The following is a 20,268-nucleotide window of genomic DNA, read 5'->3' on the forward strand; positions in this document are numbered from 1 at the left end:
AAAATAGGATTCTCTGCCATTTTTACTGGTATTTTAGGAATTGCATTTTTCTGCGCAATCTAGAAAGCTGTGGCCTTGGTCATATTCAGTAATGAAACATCTACCCGTACATCACTATAACATGAACTAGTCTTTTAATTTATTTTTATTCTCATATTATAATAGATTCAAATGATGTGTGGTACCATTTTTCTGTGAAGTAGAATGATTGGATTTCGACTGCGGCAGAAAATAAATTAAGTTGGGTATTGCTGAATAGACATCTCCAATCTCTTTTGACGTAGAAGAGAGTTCTGGCAGTGCTTCTGTCTGCTGAAATGAACAGGCAATGAAACTCAAACGGTTGCTGCATTCAGATTATGTAATTTGCACATTGCTGCTATGCCTGTGAGATTCATTGTTGGAATTTAAAGCCACATCCTCTTTTGCACTATTTAGCATTTTCCATTTTTAGAAATATTTGAGTTAAACTTATTCATCATCACAATGTAAATAATGAAGAGTTTGCTTCATTGGAATGAAGTAAGACAATGAGACATCAGTATTATTTTTGCAATATAATGGGTGAGTATTTTTTTTAAAAGCAAAGGTGTGAAGAATAGATGCCAGTTCTTTTTAAGAAAAAAAGTCAAAGTAAAGTTTTCCATACTGTTTTCCTAAAAGTTTTGACTGGAATCTCTCCCTATTTTCAGCCAAGACTGAAATACACCGAAGATGGACACAAAAAGATGCAGCGGGTCAGGCAGCATCGCTGGAGAGAAGGAATAGGTGATGTTTCGGATCAAGACCCTTCTTCAGACACCCTGTTGCCTTTTCTTTGATCTGATTTTCTATCTATACCACATGATTACAGTATATGCTCACACTGCATGACCAAGGGTCTTTGCTTTGAAGTGACTGGAATGGAAAAGACATCCTGGTGCAGAGCTGCAAATAGTTTTGATTCTGCTCTGCTGTTAATCCTGGATGTTCACATTGATGGTTTGGAAAGCAGAAGTGATGGGGACTATTACTCTGCTATGTTTGATCAACAATTCTTTTCCTCAGGCAATGTTATTTCAATAAAATAAAAAAAGGCTTTACAAGTGCAAAATACTGGCATAGCATCATGAATTTTGCTGAGAGAAATAGCTCTATTCTCAGATTCCAGGTATTTCCCTGAACTATTTTGAAATAAGGCAATTTGCATATCTGAGAAGCAGATGTATTCAGGAAACCCTGTGAAACAAAATGCAATTCTTTCTAAAATGACTAATTCTTTCTCAGACTAAAACAAATAACATGGAAGCACCTTGCATGGTAGCATTGCTCTCATCGGGTTTTAATTATGTCAAAAACTGTGAAAGCAGACTGTAACTGATGAGAACCAGTTACATTAGTTTAAAAAAACCCATGGATATCTTTGAATTGCTAATTTCTAACATGATGCAAATCTAAATTGATCAGAATTTATACTCTGTGTTATATAAACTCTTGTAACACTATTTAATTTTCTGGCAAGACCCCCCCCCCCCCCCTTCTTTGGTGAGAGCAGTTAAGTCAAGGCTGTGTTGAATCATAAAAATATAGAATGATACAGCACGGAAGTGCAAGAAGGTTCGGGAGTATTCAAAGCAGAAGTAAAAACTTAGTTTCTCAATGCAAGCACAAAACACATACCCCAGAACCACTATGAAGGAAGATAGACACAAAAAGCTGGAGTAACTCAGAGGAACAGGCAGCGACTCTGGAGAGAAGGAATGTGTGATGTTTCGAGTCGAGACTAAAGAACGATCTGAAGAAGGGTCTCGACCCGAAATGTCAACCATTCCTACTCTCCAGAGATACTGCCTGTCCCGCTGAGTTACTCCAGCTTTTTGTGTCTACCCTCGGTTTAAACCAGTATAAGCAGTTCCTTCCTACCACTATGAAGAAAATGATCTTGTTGAAAATCAATCCTCATTTCTCCCATCACTTTGAAATATTTCTACAAAGATAATCAATTCATAATTAGAGTTGAAATTACTTTAATGCAGCTATTACAGTCTCATATTTTCTTCTAATTTGTTGGTTTCTAAACTAAATACTTCAGTTGAGGTGGGTGGATACTAATTTCCTTTTCCACACGTAATTTACAGATTAATTTTATTCTTATAATTACTTTGCTGTTTCTGAGAGAAATAACACTGTGTCCGCATGAAGCACTTTTACCACATGGAGTGGTAGACACAATGAACAGAAGGGAGGCATGGTGGTGGAATGGTAAAGTTGTTGCCTTACAGCACCAGAGACCTGGGTGCTATCTGTACAGTCTGAATGTTCTCTCCATGACAGCGGAGGTTTTGGTGAGACCACACCTGGAGTATTGCGTACAGTTTTGGTCTCCTAATCTGAGGAAAGACATTCTTGCCATAGAGGGAGTACAGAGAAGGTTCACCAGATTGATTCCTGGGATGGCAGGACTTTCAAATGAAGAAAGACTGGATAGACTCGGCTTGTACTCGCTGGAATTTAGAAGATTGAGGGGGGATCTTATAGAAACGTACAAAATTCTTAAGGGGTTGGACAGGCTAGATGCAGGAAGATTGTTCCCGATGTTGGGGAAGTCCAGAACAAGGGGTCACAGTTTAAGGATAAGGGGGAAGTCTTTTAGGACCGAGATGAGAACGTTTTTTTTCACGCAGAGAGTGGTGAATCTGTGGAATTCTCTGCCACAGAAGGTAGTTGAGGCCAGTTCATTGGCTATATTTAAGAGGGAGTTAGATATGGCCCTTGTGGCTAAAGGGATCAGGGGGTATGGAGAGAAGGCAGGTACAGGATACTGAGTTGGATGATCAGCCATGATCATATTGAATGGTGATGCAGGCTTGAAGGGCCGAATGGCCTACTCCTGCACCTATTTTCTATGTTTCACCAGGTGCTCTGGTTTCCTCCCACATTCCAAAGACATACAGGTTTGTAGGTTAATTGGCTTCTGTAAAATCATAAATTGTCCTTAGTGTGTAGGATAGTGCTAGTGTATACAGGATGATCACTGGATGGTACGGACTCGGTAGGCCGAAGGGCCTGTTTCCATGCTGTATCTCTAAACTAAACTAAACTAAAGATGCAGTCTGAAGAAGGATCTTCGTCTTTCCTAGCCTTCCAGGGATGCTGCCTGGGACAGGTGTGCAACAGTAATTACAACTCAGGAAGCACGTTGAGGATTTCTATTTTGCTTTCACCATTTTGTGCCCTGACTGGACTTGGCTTATGTCATTGAAAATTGACCAACTTTTTTTCACAATCTTACAGCTCTGTTATCAGCTAAATCATTCTTAAATGTCAATAGCATGTTAGTTTTTTTGGGGTAGTTTCAGAAAGTCATTTCTTAATTCAGATTTTATGACAAATCCAGTCGGATGTTTATTTGAAAAATGATGAAAACAAGTGGCTTTGCATCGGCATTGCGGCATGTTGGTATGCAAACGATGTAACTAGATTACATTACATACATTGTTCGTTACATACATAGATACGTGCTTTGAGAAATAATACTTTATTAGGTAGGAATGGGGGAATGGGCCAAAGTTGTGACCCAAGTGGAATGGAATGGAATACATGATTGTCACATGTGAGAAGGCACAGTGAAATTCTTTGTTTGTATACCTAACACCTAATGTATACAAATAGTGGCCACCTACGGCGCTGACAAAGTTAAAAAGCACGTCGGCTCCTCCTTTTGTTCCCCGCCCCCCCCCTCCCCCCCCGCACAGCAATACCATTGTCCTTTGTTCTCCCTCCCTCCCCTCACGGCTTCCCCACCGCCACGCTCTCGTTGACCATCGACCACTGATTGACCCGCGAGGCCCCATTGCTGTCGAGGCCCCATGCTGCTGAGGCCTCACCGCTGTCATCGCCTCACCGCCGCCGAAGCCCACTTCACGTGTCCGTTGGTCGGCGTCATCATCGGCCGCTAAACCGACCTCCCCACAGCGCTGTCGAGTCCTCTCCTGAGGCCTCTGCGGTGCCGACCCGCGTCCCAGCTGCAGGCTCTGTCGGCCGCTACTCCGACACGCGAGGCTCATCCGACTGACCCAAGGAGTGGCAGGTGTTAGGGGAAGCCTAAATTCAGATTAAAACTGAACTTTTGAGACCAGTACTTGTACACAGGAAAGATGGAAATGCTCTTCATCGCTCAAATCTTCTTGAAGTAGAGGATCATGTTAAAACATGCACAGGCACGAAATAGTGCTGTTCAGAGAGCCACTCAGCAAAGAAGACTATTCTGTTGATGACCTTTGTCTCTGAAACCTATTTGGTAATCCAGAACAAAAATGCAGAGAGAGTGTCCCTGTAACATTATCGTAAATTACGATAGAGCAGAAGAAAGTTTATTGGCGACACCATCAGAATTTAGATATAAAGCAAACAATAAATAACTGTGCTGTAGAAATGAATATTAGTTCAGCAGCATATTGTTTTATAATGGGGACAGTATATGTGCAGCAGGAAATCCTGCCATTCACCTTTGGTAGAAAGTACATTTAGTCTCACAATGTACTGTGGTGAAGTACTGAATGTACTGGGTCAAATATGATGTATTATGCATTATGATGGCCCATTATTACAATTGTCAATGCTCACATCTGACGACACAGAATGTCATTACTAGGCAAGGATTGCCTATGGGGATCAAAGATTCAATGCGCAGATACTTTTACGGCTCTGACCAAGCAATGACACGACGATTCTAACATTGGAAATGAAAGCACAACTTGTGGATAATGAATTTCTGGTCACGGCTGCAGAAGTCACTGAGATGATGCAGAGAGATACACTTCTGATGGTAAACCTAGGAGAAAATTCTCAAAGGTTCAGACAAATTTTCCAAATGTGAAACTGCAAACATTTTTACAGAAAATTATATTGTTCACTGATCAACAATGTATGAAGTGCTTGGATTAAGATATATATTAGGAACAGCTAATAGGCCCTTTGAATCTGCTGTGCCATTCAGGAAGATCATGGCTGATTTGATTGTTCAGAGGTTTCTTTATTGTCACGTATGCAAAGATACAATAAAATACTTATTCTGCCTGCTATGCAGTCAAATCATACCATACATTAGTACAATAGAAACAATCGGACCTCAATTCCATCTATGCTCCTCAAAAACATTTAGTTGGATACTTATCAGAAGTCCATTTGCCTTAACAATGGTGCAGCTAGTAGAGACTTGGGTTCGATCCTGCATTAATCCCCCTTTATTCACCTTCCAGGTTCTGCCATTCATCTGCGCATTAAGCGTTATACATAGTGGCCAATTAACATTGCAGTTTGATTTGGGGAAATAGGTGTAAACCAGTGAACCCAGCGGACTCCTGTAGTCAAAAGGAGAACATGTAAACTACCCACAGGCAGCATAGGAGGTCAGAATTGAACCTGAATCACTGGAGCTGTGAAACAGTAGTTCTATGATCCATTCAAATGTGCCACAGTTTCTATCTTTGGTATCCTCATCCAAAGCCATTTATAAAGTCACACGGTGTGGAAACAGGCCCTTAGGCCCAACTTGCCCATGCCGACCAAGATGCCCCATCTACACTAGACCCACCTGCCTCCATTTGGTCCATATCCCTCTAAACCTTTCCTATCCATGTGCCCATCTAAACATCTTTTAAATGTTGTTATCGTACCTGCCTCAACTACCTCCTCCGGCAGCTTTTTCCATACATTCAACACCCTCTTTGTGAAAAATTTGCCCCTCAGGTTCCTGTTGAGCCTTTCCCCTCTCACCTTAAACCTATGTCCTCTGGTTCTTGATTCACCTATTCTAGGTAAAATACTCTATCCCCATCATGATTTTGTACACCTCTGCAAGATCACTCCTCAGCCTCCAAGGAATAAAGTTATAGGCTGCCCAACCTCTCCCTATATCTCAGGCCCACAAGTCCGCACAACATTAATGATATAAATTGTGTAAAAAAATAAGGCCAGAGCGCTGATCCCTGTGGTGCATCACTTAGTACAATTTACCAACCAGAAAAAAACAAATTTATTTATATTCCCTGTTTCCTTTCGCCAGTCAGTCTTCCATCCATGCTAAAATGTTACTTCCTGTACACCATATTTTATTTTTTTACAAAAACCTTTGCTACAGTACCTCTTTAAATACCAGAAAATGAAACATAGTATATACACCGACTCACCCTTATTTGTAGCATATGTTACCTCTTCAAAGAACTCCAATAGTTCCCTTAGGTCACAGATGTGGTGGAATGACTTCAAGCATTCATTAGTTTCCTCCCCATCCTGCATTCCAATAGATTGTTCAAGCGTTATTGTTTCACAAAATAATGTTGATTTTGTCTGATTGTGTCGCTACGTCCCAAGTACCCTGCCATAACATCTATAATAATAGGTTGTAGCATTTGCCCTGTGATAGATGTTAAACTATTTGTTTTTTGTTCCTCGCTTTCTGTCTTTTTTCTATCTAAACAAATGAACTATATTTGCTATTTTCTTGTCTTTGGTAGAAGCTTCCTTGAATCTAGGTAATTTTGGAAATTAAAACCCAGGCTTCAGCCACCTCATTAGTCACTTCTTTTTGGAACCATGGGATATAATCCATTCGGATCTGGGGACATATCGGCCTGCAGCCCAGCAATTTGCTCAGTACCAATTCTCTGGTGGTAGTTATTTTCTAAGTGATCTTCTTCCATTCTAGTTCCTGGTTTACAGCTATTTCTGGGGTGTTACCTGTATTCTCTAAAGTGAAGACCAGTGCAAGTTACCTATTTAATTGATCTGCTATTGCCATGCAACCGAATTATTTTGAGAACCTATTCACATTGTTAATGTGAAAATTACTGCCTGTGGCTTCATGCTTTGGTTCAAGATGCATAAGATTTACTGTCAACATCAATAGTCTGTCAATCGTATTGGATGAAAGGATCAAAGACACCCCTTCCAGACATGGAGGTGGCAAACAGGGAATTCACCAACAGGGATCCATATCAATTTTTGTCAATTTTTTTTAATGCTTGATCACATTCATTATCAATAGACCAGGAGTCAGGCATATATGGTATCTTGCATGTCATACTTTGAGTTTGAATATTTTTTACAATCTATTATATTTGGTCTCAGGGTGTCAATTTACATTATATTTGTTTGAACACTGAAGTTAATAACTTCAAGCATTCATTAGTTCCCTCCCCACCCGGATTTGATTCCTGAAAGGTCTGTGCCTGTTCTGAAGGCACTCTTGTAAGGACATGTTTTTCATGGTTAATTAGGTGTAACTACAAATCATCTTTTAAGTGACCTCTTGTTCAAATCAAATTGGGGCACTTTCTATTATAGGATTCATCCCAGCAGAGAAGTGGCTGGAGGCTTTGGTCTAATTTGACCTTGGAAGAGAGTGTAGAACAACAGCAGCTGAAACAAAATCCAAATCACAATTCACATTTCATCAGTTCATTGGGAAGAGGTGTGGAGAAGCCATGTGGAAGGAGATGAGAGGACAGCAAAGAAGTGCAGCACCCATGAAAGTGATATCCTTGACTATTAATACATTATTACAGTACAAAATGATATCTTGTGGAAATTGAAGTAAAGGTCAGATGTTTTAAACATTGATCATCTAACTGCAGAAAGACGGATAACAGAATAAAAACACGAAAATATGTGATGACAAATTAATTACAGAAATGGATATGGAGGCATCTACAGAAGATGGGATGTAAATCAAAAATGAATTGAATCAGAATGTCACATATTCTTCTGGACATCAATTACACATAACGTTAGAGAAACGCTTGGTCCAGGTATCTTAGAAAAACTCTTAACTAAAGGGAACTAAAGAATACCTTTATGGATGTAAAACACTTATTAAGGAGGGAAAGTGATGTTGTTTATTTGTGTGTAAATGAGATAAGTGAAAATTATGTTGTTAAGTCAAATGAGATAAGAGGCTGCACGACCTCTCATAAGGTCATGTCCTAAGTGATAGGAGCAGAATTAGGCCATTCGGCCAATCAAGTTTACTCCGCCATTCAATCATGGCTGATCTATCTCTCCCTCCTAACCCCATTCTCCTACCTTCTCCCCATTACCTCTGACACCTGTACTAATCAAGAATCTATCTGTCTCCGCTTTAAAAATTTCCATTGACTTGGCTTCCGCAGTCTTCTGTGGTAAAGAATTCCACAGATTCACCACCTTCTGAACTAAAGAAATTCCTTCTCATCTTCCCAAAGGAACGTCCTTTAATTCTCATGCTATGACCTTTAGTCTTAGACACTCCCACTAGTGGAAACATCCTCTCCACATCCACTCTCTCCAAGCCTCTCATTGTTCCGTACGTTTCAATGAGGACCCCCCCTGGTGTTGAGGGGGCTGGGGCGAGAGGTGCAGCTTCTCAGTGTTGAGAAGTGGAGCTTAGGACTGCAGCTTGAGCAGCACGGAGAGCAGGGGCCATTGCTCGCGCCTGACAGAGCCTGCTGCATCGTGACAAAGGCCACCTGGATCCTACAGCTCTCTCATCAGCATCCTGCGGATGCAATAGGGGCTGTCGTTTATCCTTCCCTTTCTCTGTCTGCACAATCATCCCCAGCCAGGAGATTTTTCCATGGTAACAACCTCAACAGGCAGCATCTCAACACATACCACTGTGAGACCATTGTTGGATTAATGTCACGTTCCTGGCACAACAATCATAAGGTCATAAGTGATAGGAGCAGAATTAGGCCATTCGGCCCATTAAGTCTACTCTACCATTCAAGCATGGCTGATCTATCTCTCCCTCCTAACCCCATTTTCCTGTCTTCTCCCCATAACCCTTGACACCAGTACTCTCCCTATAGCTCAAGCCCACGAGTCTTGGCAACATCTTCTTTAATTTTCTCTGCACTCTTTCCAGATTATCAAGAGTTTTCGTATAGTAGGGTGACCAAACCTGACTACAGTACTCCAAATGTGGCCTCACCAACATCTTGTACAGCTGTGACATAACATCCCAACTTCTATACTCAATACCCTGACCGATAAAGGCCAGAGTGATGAAAGTCTTCTGGACCACCCTGTCTACCTGTGACGCCACTTTCAAGGAGCTATGTACCTGCACTCTGAGATCTCTCTGCTCTACAACACACCCCAGAGCCCTGCCATTCATTGTGACGGTTCTGGCTTGGGTTTGACTTCCTAAAATGCAACTCGTCTAACCTCAACTACTTCATCCTGTGTTCCTGATGTGGCCTCACGTCCATTGACGAGACCAAGCTCAGTGGAATTTAGAAGGATGAGAGGGGATCTTACAGAAACATAAAATTCTTAAAGGATTGGGCAGGCTAAATGTAGAAAAAATGTTCCTGATTTTGGGGGAGTCCAGATCCAGGGGTCACAGTTTCAGAATAAGGGGTAGGCCATTTTGGACTGAAATGAGGAAAAACTTTTTCACCCAGAGATTTGTGAATCTGTGGAATTCTCTGCCACAGAAGGCAGTGGAGGCCAATTCACTGGATGTTTTCAAGAACAAGTCAGATATAGGGCTGACGGAATCAAGGGATATGGGGAAAAAGCAGCAACGGGGTACTGATGTTGGATGATCAGCCATGATCATATTGAATGGCGGTGCTGGCTCGAAGGGCCGAATGGCCTAATCCTGCATCTATTTTCTATGCTTCCAAGCGTAGACTTTCCAACCGTTTCATCAAACACTTACGCTCACTCCGCAAGGGGTACTGGATCTCCCATTTGCTAAGCATTATAACTTCTCTTCCCATTCCCATGCTGTCCTTTCTGCTCTGGGCCTCCTCCATTGCTAGATTGAGGTCACATACAGACTGGAAGAACAACACCTCATATTCCGTTTAGGTACCTAACAACCTAACGGTATGAACATTGAATGCTCCAAATTTAAGTAACTACTTAACCCTCCTCCCTTCTCTTTTCCCCCAAATAACCCCCCCTTCTTCTTTCTCCCCTCCACCCTCCCCCCCTGTGCCCCACCTGGACACACCTATTCCCCCCCACCCTCCCACCCCCTTCCACCCACATTCTTTTCTCTAGCTTCACAATTGACAATTCTTCATCATTTTGACTCACAAGTTCTGTCTTTTCATCTCTGGCCTTTTTCCAACTATCTGCCTATCAAAAAACCCTGCTCACCTCTCTCAATCTATTAACTGCCAGGCTATTTCCTGCCCCCCCCCCCCTCTCTTCTAGATCCCCCCTCCCCCCCACTCCCCCCCCCCCCCTCCTCTCATACACCTAGCCTGAAGAAAGGTCCTGACTCAAAATGTCACCTATCCATGTTCTCCAGAGTTGCTGCCTGACCCGCTGAGTTACTCCGGCAATTTATTTCTCTTATTTAGACAGTGGTGAGGCTGCACTTGGACTATTGTATACAGTTTAGGTCACTCTGCTTTCGGAAAGATGCCATTAAGTTGGAAAGTGTGTCGAAAAGATGATTGAGAATGTTGCCAGAACTCGGAGGAGTGAGTTATTGGGAGAGGATAGGACTTTATTTCTTGGAGCGCAGCCAAGTGTCAAGAGAGTTTTATTATCATGTGTACCAAAGTGGAACAATGACAGAGGAAACTGAGGGGTGGTTTTTACAGAGGTGTATAAAATCATGAAGGGCACAGATAGCGTGGATGTACACTGTCTTTTTCCCAGGTTTGGGAATAGGGAACTAGAGGACATTAATTAATGGTGAGATGGGAAGATGGGAAAGATTTACAAGGAACTTGAGGGGCAATGATTTCACACAGAATTAAGAGTCATGAGTCAAGAATATTTTAATATATATATAAACTAGACAAACAATAATAGTTTAAAGACAAAAACAATGCCCCCAAAATGGTTCAAAGCCAAAAATAATGTCCCCGTCTATGTAATTTGGAGTTTATTTGGTGTTTGTAGTGTTTAATAGCCTGATGGTATGCACATGGAATGTGCTACTCAAGGAGGCTGGTTCAGGCAGATACTATCACAACTCTTAAAATACATTTGAATGGGTACATGGATAGGGAATGTTTAAAAAGATATGAATCAAATGTGGGCAAATAGGACCAGCTCAGGTGGGTGCCTTGGTTGGCATGGATGAACTAGGATGAAGGTCCTGTGTCTATGCTGTAAGACTGTATGAATCTTTGACTGGAAATACACTGCATGTATCATAACAATGACACAATTAATGTTTGCCTTGAAAGAATTACATTTTTAACTCCATTGGGAATTCTCATTTAGATTTGGAACCAGATAATAACAATTTATTAATGCTCAATAAAAGAACTTTTCCCTTAAGTTTGCAGACCATGTCACATAATCCACTCATCTCAGGTTGCACAACCCTCTGACATTTCTGACTTGCAGAGACATTGATGGGATTAGCAAATCTATTTCTGTATTTCCCTCAATCATTGCATGTAGAATAACATTTGCTTTTGATTTTGTTGCTGTACTAACAGGACTGAACAATGACAAATACATTATAAACCACACAGGTTGAGTTTAAGCTACTTCTGAATCTTTGTGGTTTTGGTGAAAGCCTTAAGTCAATATTTATAGAAAGGGGTGGAAAAGAGGAGAGGACAAAATAGGTTGACAAGGCTTGTAACACAGTCATCCCATCAAACTGACAAGCAGGAGCTCACCACATTTTTGCAAGCCAAAATGACAGCATAGTTAGGAACTCTTGCGAAGCAGCCACTGGAAGTTAAGAGGGGGAGAAGTCAGGGATCTTGCCTGGTTACGTCAGGAGGAAATTGCAACAGTCATAAGGAATAGTAGAAATAGGCCATTTAGCCCATCAAGTCTACTCTGCCATTCAATCATGGCTGATCTATCTATCTCCTTGAACCCCATTCCCCTGCCTTCTACCCATAACCTCTGATACCTGTGCTAATCAGGAATCTATCTATCTCTGCCTTAAAAACATCCACTGATTTGGCCTCTGCAGCCTTCTGTGGCAAAAAAATTCTACAGATTCACCACTCTCTGACTAAAGAAATTCCTTCTCATCTCCTTCCGAAAGGAACGTCCTTTAATTCTGAGGCTATGACCTCCCGTTCTAGACTCTCCCACTAATGGAAACGTCCTCTGCACATCCACTCTATCCAAGCCTTTCAGTATTCTGTATGTTTCAATGAGGTCCCCCCTCATTCTTCTAAACAGTGGACTAAAGGGAGATCGGTGTTGGGTGGAAGAGGATGAAGATGTGACTGAAGGGCTTGGGGGGTGCACTCCCACTCCTCTTGTTTCTGGAAACACCACTTATTTTGTGGAGCCAATGACTCACACCTTCCTTGCAGTGCGGCTGCTCCTAGTGCCTGGGGAACCGTAAACCAAGCTCTCAAATGTGCTGCAAGACCGTTATTTAAATGCACTAACGAAACGACCATTTCTCTATTATGGGACATTTAGACAACTGTTTATCCATTGTAAAAGAGTATGACCTGTGTATATATATTGTGCGAAGGTCACCATCCTTACAATTGATTTTGCAACATGCTTTCCCCAAACCTGTTTACATGTTGCAGACAGGTTAACAATTGATATCATAATTTTCACTGGATTGGATTGTTTCCATAATTTATATCCTTTTCATAATGTTCTAGATTATCTAATACATGTTATACTCATTAAATTACTTGTATTGTTGCTGTTGAACCTTCAATGGCAATGCTTGCAAACTAATTAGATGAAACACGAAAGTATGGTAAGGAAAACTTCATTTCCCTTCTTTCTCTGAAATGAAACTAATTGGATATCTCTTTTAAAGAGCTACCACACGCACAATGGGCTGAATGACCTTCCCCATTAAATATCTATAAACTATTTATCTGGAAAGGTTAATATAACATAAAATACAATGATGTTTGGTCACATGCAAATTGGAGGAACGGCACCTCATATTTTGCCTGGGTAGCTTACAACCCAACGCTATGAATGTTGAATTTTCCAACTAAGTAATTTCTTCTACACTCCCCCCCCCCTTCCCCCTCCACCCTTGCCCCCTGCCCAGTCTCCCAACTTCTATTCTCTGTAAATTTCAATTTATCCAAGAACTACTGCCTCTCTTCTACCCTACACTATCCCACTGACCTAACTCTGCAAACCATTCTGTCATACTTTGGCAACGCTGCCCATTTAACATCCTAGTCCCAATGTTGATATCCCTCAATGACTTTGCTTTTTTACTTCCTTGTAAGTTCATCCAGTGAACCTCACTCTCTCAGAATTCTCCTTTCCCCCTTCTTTGTTCTTTTATATCATCCCTCCTCTCACATCACCAAAGGCAGCTGGCACTTCAGTTACTTAGTCCCTTCTTCCTGGAACTGCCTTTTAAAATCCTTCTGCCTTTCCACTCTTCATATATACTGCCCTCCCAATACCTAATTAATTGATCAGGTTTTCAGTAACAGCTAATACTTATCCTAGAGTAGAGTTAGATTTAGCTCTTAGCGCTAACGGAATCAAGGGATATGGGGAAAAAGCAGGAAAGGGGTACTGATTTTAGATGTTCAGTCATGGTCATACTGAATTCGTGCTGGCTCAAAGGGCTGAATGGCCTACTCCTGCATCTATTTCCTATATTTCTAAGTTTCTATCCTTCTGTTAAAATCATATCAACATATTGTGCATATGGACAAGACTATCCAAAACTTCAGATTCCCTGAATCTGAAGAAGGGTCCCAATCCAAGATGTCATCTGTCAATTCATGCCACATATGCTTTCTGACCCATTGGGTTCCTCCAGTCTATTTAGGTGTTTCACTATTTGGTAAATTTAAATGAGGTCCCCCATTATCCTTCTAAACTCCAGCAAGTACAGAACCAGTGCTGTCAAACGCTCATCATACGTTAACCCAATCATCCCCGGGATCATTCTCATAAACCTCCACTGGACGATCTCCAAGCACATCCTTCCTCAGATATGGGTCCCAAAACTGCACACTCCATGTGGTCTGATCAATGCCTTATAAAGCTTCAGCATCACGCCTCTGGTTATATATTCTAGTCCTCTCAAAATAAATGCTAACTGTGCATTTAACTTTCTTCCTACCTATCGATTCAACTTAATATTTTGGGAATCCTGCACCAGCACTTCTAAGTCCCTTTGCACCTCCAATTTCTGAATCCTCTAGTTCCCCATTATATACGAACATCATGGCTTGCTGCTTACAATCTCAATAACATCATAGAGTCAAAAATCCCTTTAAGATGCTCGTGCTTCTTAAATGTTCCAAGCATTTCCAAGTTTAATAGGTTCACCATTGTTGCTCCAAAACTTTCCTTCCTAACCCTTTTTTCTTGCTACTACCATTTTTCTTTTGGCAGTAATGAAAAAAGCCCACTTTAAATTTTATTCTACCCCGACAGACTCTCTAGGCCTTGAGAATCTGACATTAAGAGGGAGATGAAAAGTGCTGGACTCAGCCAGTTAGCGAATTTATATGTAGACAATAGACAATAGACAATAGACAATAGGTGCAGGAGTAGGCCATTCAGCCCTTCGAGCCAGCACCGCCATTCAATGCGATCATGGCTGATCACTATCAATCAGTACCCCGTTCCTGCCTTCTCCCCATACCCCCTCACTCCGCTATCCTTAAGAGCTCTATCCAGCTCTCTCTTGAAAGCATCCAACGAACTGGCCTCCACTGGAAGAGACTGCAGATGCTAGTTTACATTAAAGACAGATACAAAATGCTAGAGTAACTCATCAGGATGGGCAGCATCTCTGGATATAAGGAGTGGGTGACGTTTCGGGTTGAGACCCTTCTTCAGACTTTATATCACTGGTTGTCGAAACAAAGAAATGCTGATGTGAAATCTGAAGAAGGGTCATGATCCAAAACGTCACGGATCCATGTTCTCCAGAGATGCTGCCGAACTCGTTAAGTTACTCCAGCACTTTGCATCTTCTTATGTCACACGCTGTTTGGCCAGGAGGAGTAGGAGCACTCCCTAACCTATGACCCAATTTATTTCCCTCCCATTAATTGGTTATCTCCCCCTTATGATTAACCCCCTTTCCTCCCCTTCCACATCCACAACCATCAAGATCCAATCCCTCTACCAATCCCCCAATTATATCTAGTGTGGACTGCAATGCAAGGGGAATTTAACTAATTTTTTCCTTTGAGCACTTCAGATTCAAGGACAGTGACACAGTGGCACAGCGGTGGAGTGCTCTCTAACAACGCCAGAGACCCAGGTTTGATCCTGACTATGGGTGCTGTCTGCACAGAGTTTGTACGTTTTCCCTGTTATAGCATGGGTGTTTTCCAGGTGCTCCGGTTTCCTCCCACATCCTGAAGACGTACAGGTTTGTAGGCTAATTGGCTTCGGTAAAATTGTAAATTGTAAATTGTAAATTGTCCCTTGTGTATAAGATAGTATGAGTGTTTATTGGTCAGCGCAGACTTGGAGGGCCGAAGGTCTGTTTCTATGCTGTATTTCTAAAGTCTAAAAGTCTAAAATCTAAAGACTGAACCGCAATCTTTTGGACATCACAAATTGATTCTGTTTGCTCTACAGCCACATGCAGTGCACTCCAGAAATTAAACTTTTGTTGTGTAAAAATTATATATTTTTTGGTACTTTCTATGTCTTCTGATTCATCTATCATCCTGCAATGGGGTTTTTTTCTTTACCTACTCTGTCTAAACCTTTCATGGTTTTAAATACTTCCATCAGTTCCACCCTTTACAAGAAGCAAAAGAATGGGTCTGGAAGAGATATCATTAGTAATGGTAAAATTATTACCATTATCAATTGTACAAAAATAAAAAGAATCAGTGAATAGGATTTATAGAGTTGAAATTGGCATTATCTTAAGCAGATTTGAAGAGCCCACTCAAAATGCAGGTACTGATTCTTATATTTGTTTGTGTAACGTAGGTATTGGCAAATTAACATTTATTGATTTCCAATTCATACCTGACTTTCTTCTTCTTGCGTTTGAGGCAGCAGAAGTTATGAAGCTGCTTCTGCTTCTGCTGTCTCTGTTTGTTGTCGTTCGCCTGACTGAGGTCAGTTGACAGGGCTCACCACGGGGAGGTCGACAACGTGAGCCCCAATACCTGACTTTGAAATTGTGGTTGTGAGCTGCCTGCCAGGAATGCAATCAGCTCGTAGCACTCTGTAAGTGTGGATACAATCCAAAGACGTTGAAACAAAATTTTTAACTGGCTTAATGTCAGTGGTGCCAAGTTTCAGAGGTGCCAACTTTCAGATGAGGAATTGATCCATGGTTCTGACTGCTCTCTCAGATTGTACATAGAATAGCACAGGATTTCGGGTCACAATGTCTGTGCTGAATGTGATACCAAGATAAACTAATCTCATCTGCCTGCACACGATCCATAACTCTCCACTCCCTGCATATCCACGTGCCTATCTTTAGACTTTAAACTTTAGACTTTAGAGATACAGGGCGGAAACAGGCCCTTCAGCCTAATGGGTCCCCACTGACCATTGATCCCCGTACACTAACACTATCCTACACACAAGGGACAATTTACAATTTTACCAAAACCAATTAACTTACAAACCTGTACGTCTTTGGAGTGTGGGAAGAAACCAGAGCACCCGGAGAAAACCCATGTGGTCACAGGGAGAACGTACCAACTCCATGCACACAGATCCTGTAGTCAGGATGGAACCCGAGTCTCTAGTGCTGTAAGGCAGCAACTCTACCGCTGTGCTACTGTACCGTCCATCTAAAAGCCTCTTCAACGCTGCTGATGCCATAAATTGCATGACATAATTTCAAAGACGAGCAAGGGAGATACCCCATGAGCAAAATAGATTATTTGGCCATTGTTACATTGGTGTTTATGGAATATTTCAGGATGAAAATTGGCTGCCATGAATCCTACATTACAATGGAAACACCTCTTGAAATAATGCAGGATAGTCATGTGAAAGTTGCTTTATTAATGCCAGTCTTTCCTTTTTTTCTTGTTATGTTGGTTTGCTGTCCATCTGCTATATTCTCAGTCAGCTCAGACATTAATTTGCTGTTGTCATGCTTGATGATGGACATTGATACCCCCATGTGAAGTGGCCTTGCTTTCCTCGAGTGCGTTCAACATGGAGAACAACTGATTAATTAGTTGAAGGGGTGTGGTTATAAACATGATTAACCTAATGACACAAGTCTATTTGAGATCCAGACTAATGTTGAGCGCATCTGGGACTTGAATGGCCTTTACTGTGTCCACCTCTGTTGGGCATTACCTGTCTGGTCTGGTGATAATTACGGAGACATTTTGATTCATAGAGCAGTTATTAATATGACTGTGTTTCAGATAAGATAAATAGAGCACACTGAGTAGGGACAGTGATTTTTTGTTCCTCAAGGACATTAGAAACATAGAAACATAGAAAAATAGGTGCAGGAGTAGGCCATTTGGCCCTTCGAGCCAGCACCGCCATTCAATATGTTAATTGCTGATCATATAAAATCAGTAGCCCATTCCTGCTTTTCCCCATATCCCATGATTTCTTTAGCCCTCAGAGCTAAATCTAACTCTTTCTTGAAAACATCCAGTGAATTGGCCTCCACTGCCTTCTGTGGCAGAGAATTCCACAGATTCACAAATATCTGGGCAATAAAGTTTTCCTTATCTTTGTCCTAAATGGCCTACCCCTTATTCTTAAACTGTGACCCCTGGTTCTGGACTCCCCCAACACCGGGAACTTTTTTCCTGCATGTAGCCTGTCCAATCCTTTAAGAACTTTATATGTTTCTATAAGATCCCCTCTCATCCTTCTAAATTCCAGTGAATACAAGCCCAGTCGACCCATACTTTCATCATATGTCAGTCCCGCCATCCCAGGAATTAATCTGGTGAACCTACGCTACACTCCCTCAATAGCAATAATGTCCTTCCTCAAATTAGGAGACCAAAATTGCAAACAATACTCCAGGTGCGGTTTCATTGGGGCCCTGTACAACTGCAGTAGGACCTCCTTGCTCCTAAACTCAAATTCTCTCGCAATGAAGGCCAACATGCCATTAGCTTTCCTCAGTGCCTGCTGTATCTGCATGTTTACTTTCAGTGACTGATGTACAAGCACACCCAGGTCTCGTTGTACCTTCCCTTTTCCTAACCTGACACCATTCAGATAATAATCTGCCTTCCTGTTCTTGCCACCAAAGTGGATAACCTCACATTTATCCACATTATACTGCACCTGCCATGCATCTGCCCACTCACGCAACCTATCCAAGTCACCCTGCAGCCTCATAGCATCCTCCTTGCAACTCACACTGTTACCCAGCTTTGTGTCATCCGCAAACTTGGAGATGTTGCAATTAGTTCCCTTGTCTAAATCGTTAATATATATATTGTACATAACTGGGGTCCTAGCCCCGAGCCTTGCGGCCCCCCACTAGAAACAGCCTGCCATTCTGAAAAGGGCTCATTAATTCCTACTCTTCGCTTCCTGTCTGCCAACCAGTTCTTTTTCCATGTCAATACCCTACCCCCAATACCATGTGCTCTAATTTTGTACACTAATCTCTTGTGTGGAACCTTATCAAAGGCTTTTTGAAAGTCCAGATACACCACATCCACTGGCTCTCCCTTATCCATTCTACTTGTTACATCCTCAAAAAATCCCAGAAGATTAGTCAAGCATGATTTTCCCTTCATAAATCCATGCTGACTTTAACCGATCCTGTCATTGCTTTCCAAATACGCTGCTATAACATTTTTAATAATCGACTCTCGCATCTTCCCCACTACTGACGTAAGGCTAACTGGTCTATAATTCCCTGTTTTCTCTCTCCCTCCTTTCTTTAAAAGTGGAGTTACATTGGCTACCCTCAGTCCACAGGAACTGATCCAGAGTCAAGAGAACATTGGCAAATGAAAGTGAACATAAAATCCACATTTGGTATTTCTGATGTGAAAGGATGACACTGTGAAGAAAATACAGCACACTAGATTAAACATTTCTCAATTGGTGTTGCCCAGGTGTAATTATTAATAAATGTAACCAGTTATTAACACTGAGTGAATTGTCATTTGGATGAACAGCAGCTTATCTGGAAAAATGAACATTATTGTGGCAAACTTAATTATGCGATCTAACTGACAACACGATGAAACACTAATGGAAGTGTTTCATTTGGAGTTGCACAGTAATTGTTAGTATTACATAACGATAAAGTTAAAAATGGTGCAACCAAGCATGCCATCATTGAGCCTATCTGTTTTAATGCAGCTTTTAGTTATGTGAAGATCACTGCTCTCAGAAAACTCCTCATTCAATTATTATAATCTGTTTCCTGTTTGCCAAACGTCATGGGAAAGTTCTTATAAATAAAATGTGGGCCCCCTCCCTTCCTTGAACACTGAGAGTCTTTTCATGACAATAGCTGAAAAATACACACCCACACAGATCCAGAGTCTGTTTATATCATAAACATGAAGTTGAATGCATTGTATACCATCATTTTATTTGCTGGGATTGGTTAAAATTAAAGCTTACTTGCAGATGTTTGTGTATTATCCAAGATTCTTCTGAAAAGCTGCTAGTTTCTAATGCACATGTACAATGCAGGCAGGCTCTGCAGTGAGAGGGCACCTGGGCAAGGGAAACTTAACCGATGGTACACATCAGCATGAATTGCAATTTTTGCAATGTTTTGCATATGTTTAGAAACCTTGGGTGAAGAAAGGGAGGGTCAATGCATGATTAGTTTACCAATTAAAATATAATTCTCCGTGTAGCTGTATTCCTCTTTTATGTCTGACAAGCAAACAGCATGATATTCATTAGTATTATTTATATATTCATTATTCAATAAATACTCAGAATTTGCTTACTCGGGACAAAGTGAATGATTAAATTAACAGGTCTGATTTGTATAAAATATTCTCTCACGTGCAAGAAACCCACTGAAAATACTTTTTTCTCCCTGTAAGTATGCTCTCCCTATAAGATATCTAAACATATTTGCTTGAAATCCCCCTGTGTCTCTTTAGCTGAAGTGTTAATCCGATTGAAATGAATACATACCCCTGCTAAGTCTTTTAGATGAACGTGTGGAGTTTCTAAACTAGTATACCATGCTCACTGGTAAATTGTGAGTTGTACCCAACCAGTTGTACAGCTGGTCACTGGAGCAGCAATTCCAAGATTTGATGCCCCCAGTCAGCAGTTACATTAACAGGAAACACATTGGACTCATGTCTCCATTTATATTTAAAAAGTGGAGTAATAGAAGTCACAGGCAGCTTGTACAATTATTATGTTGGGGTTAATTGCAGAACTCCTCCT

The sequence above is a fragment of the Rhinoraja longicauda genome, chromosome 1 (genome assembly GCF_053455715.1).
Source record: "Rhinoraja longicauda isolate Sanriku21f chromosome 1, sRhiLon1.1, whole genome shotgun sequence".
In the NCBI taxonomy this organism is placed as follows: Eukaryota; Metazoa; Chordata; class Chondrichthyes; order Rajiformes; family Arhynchobatidae; genus Rhinoraja; species Rhinoraja longicauda.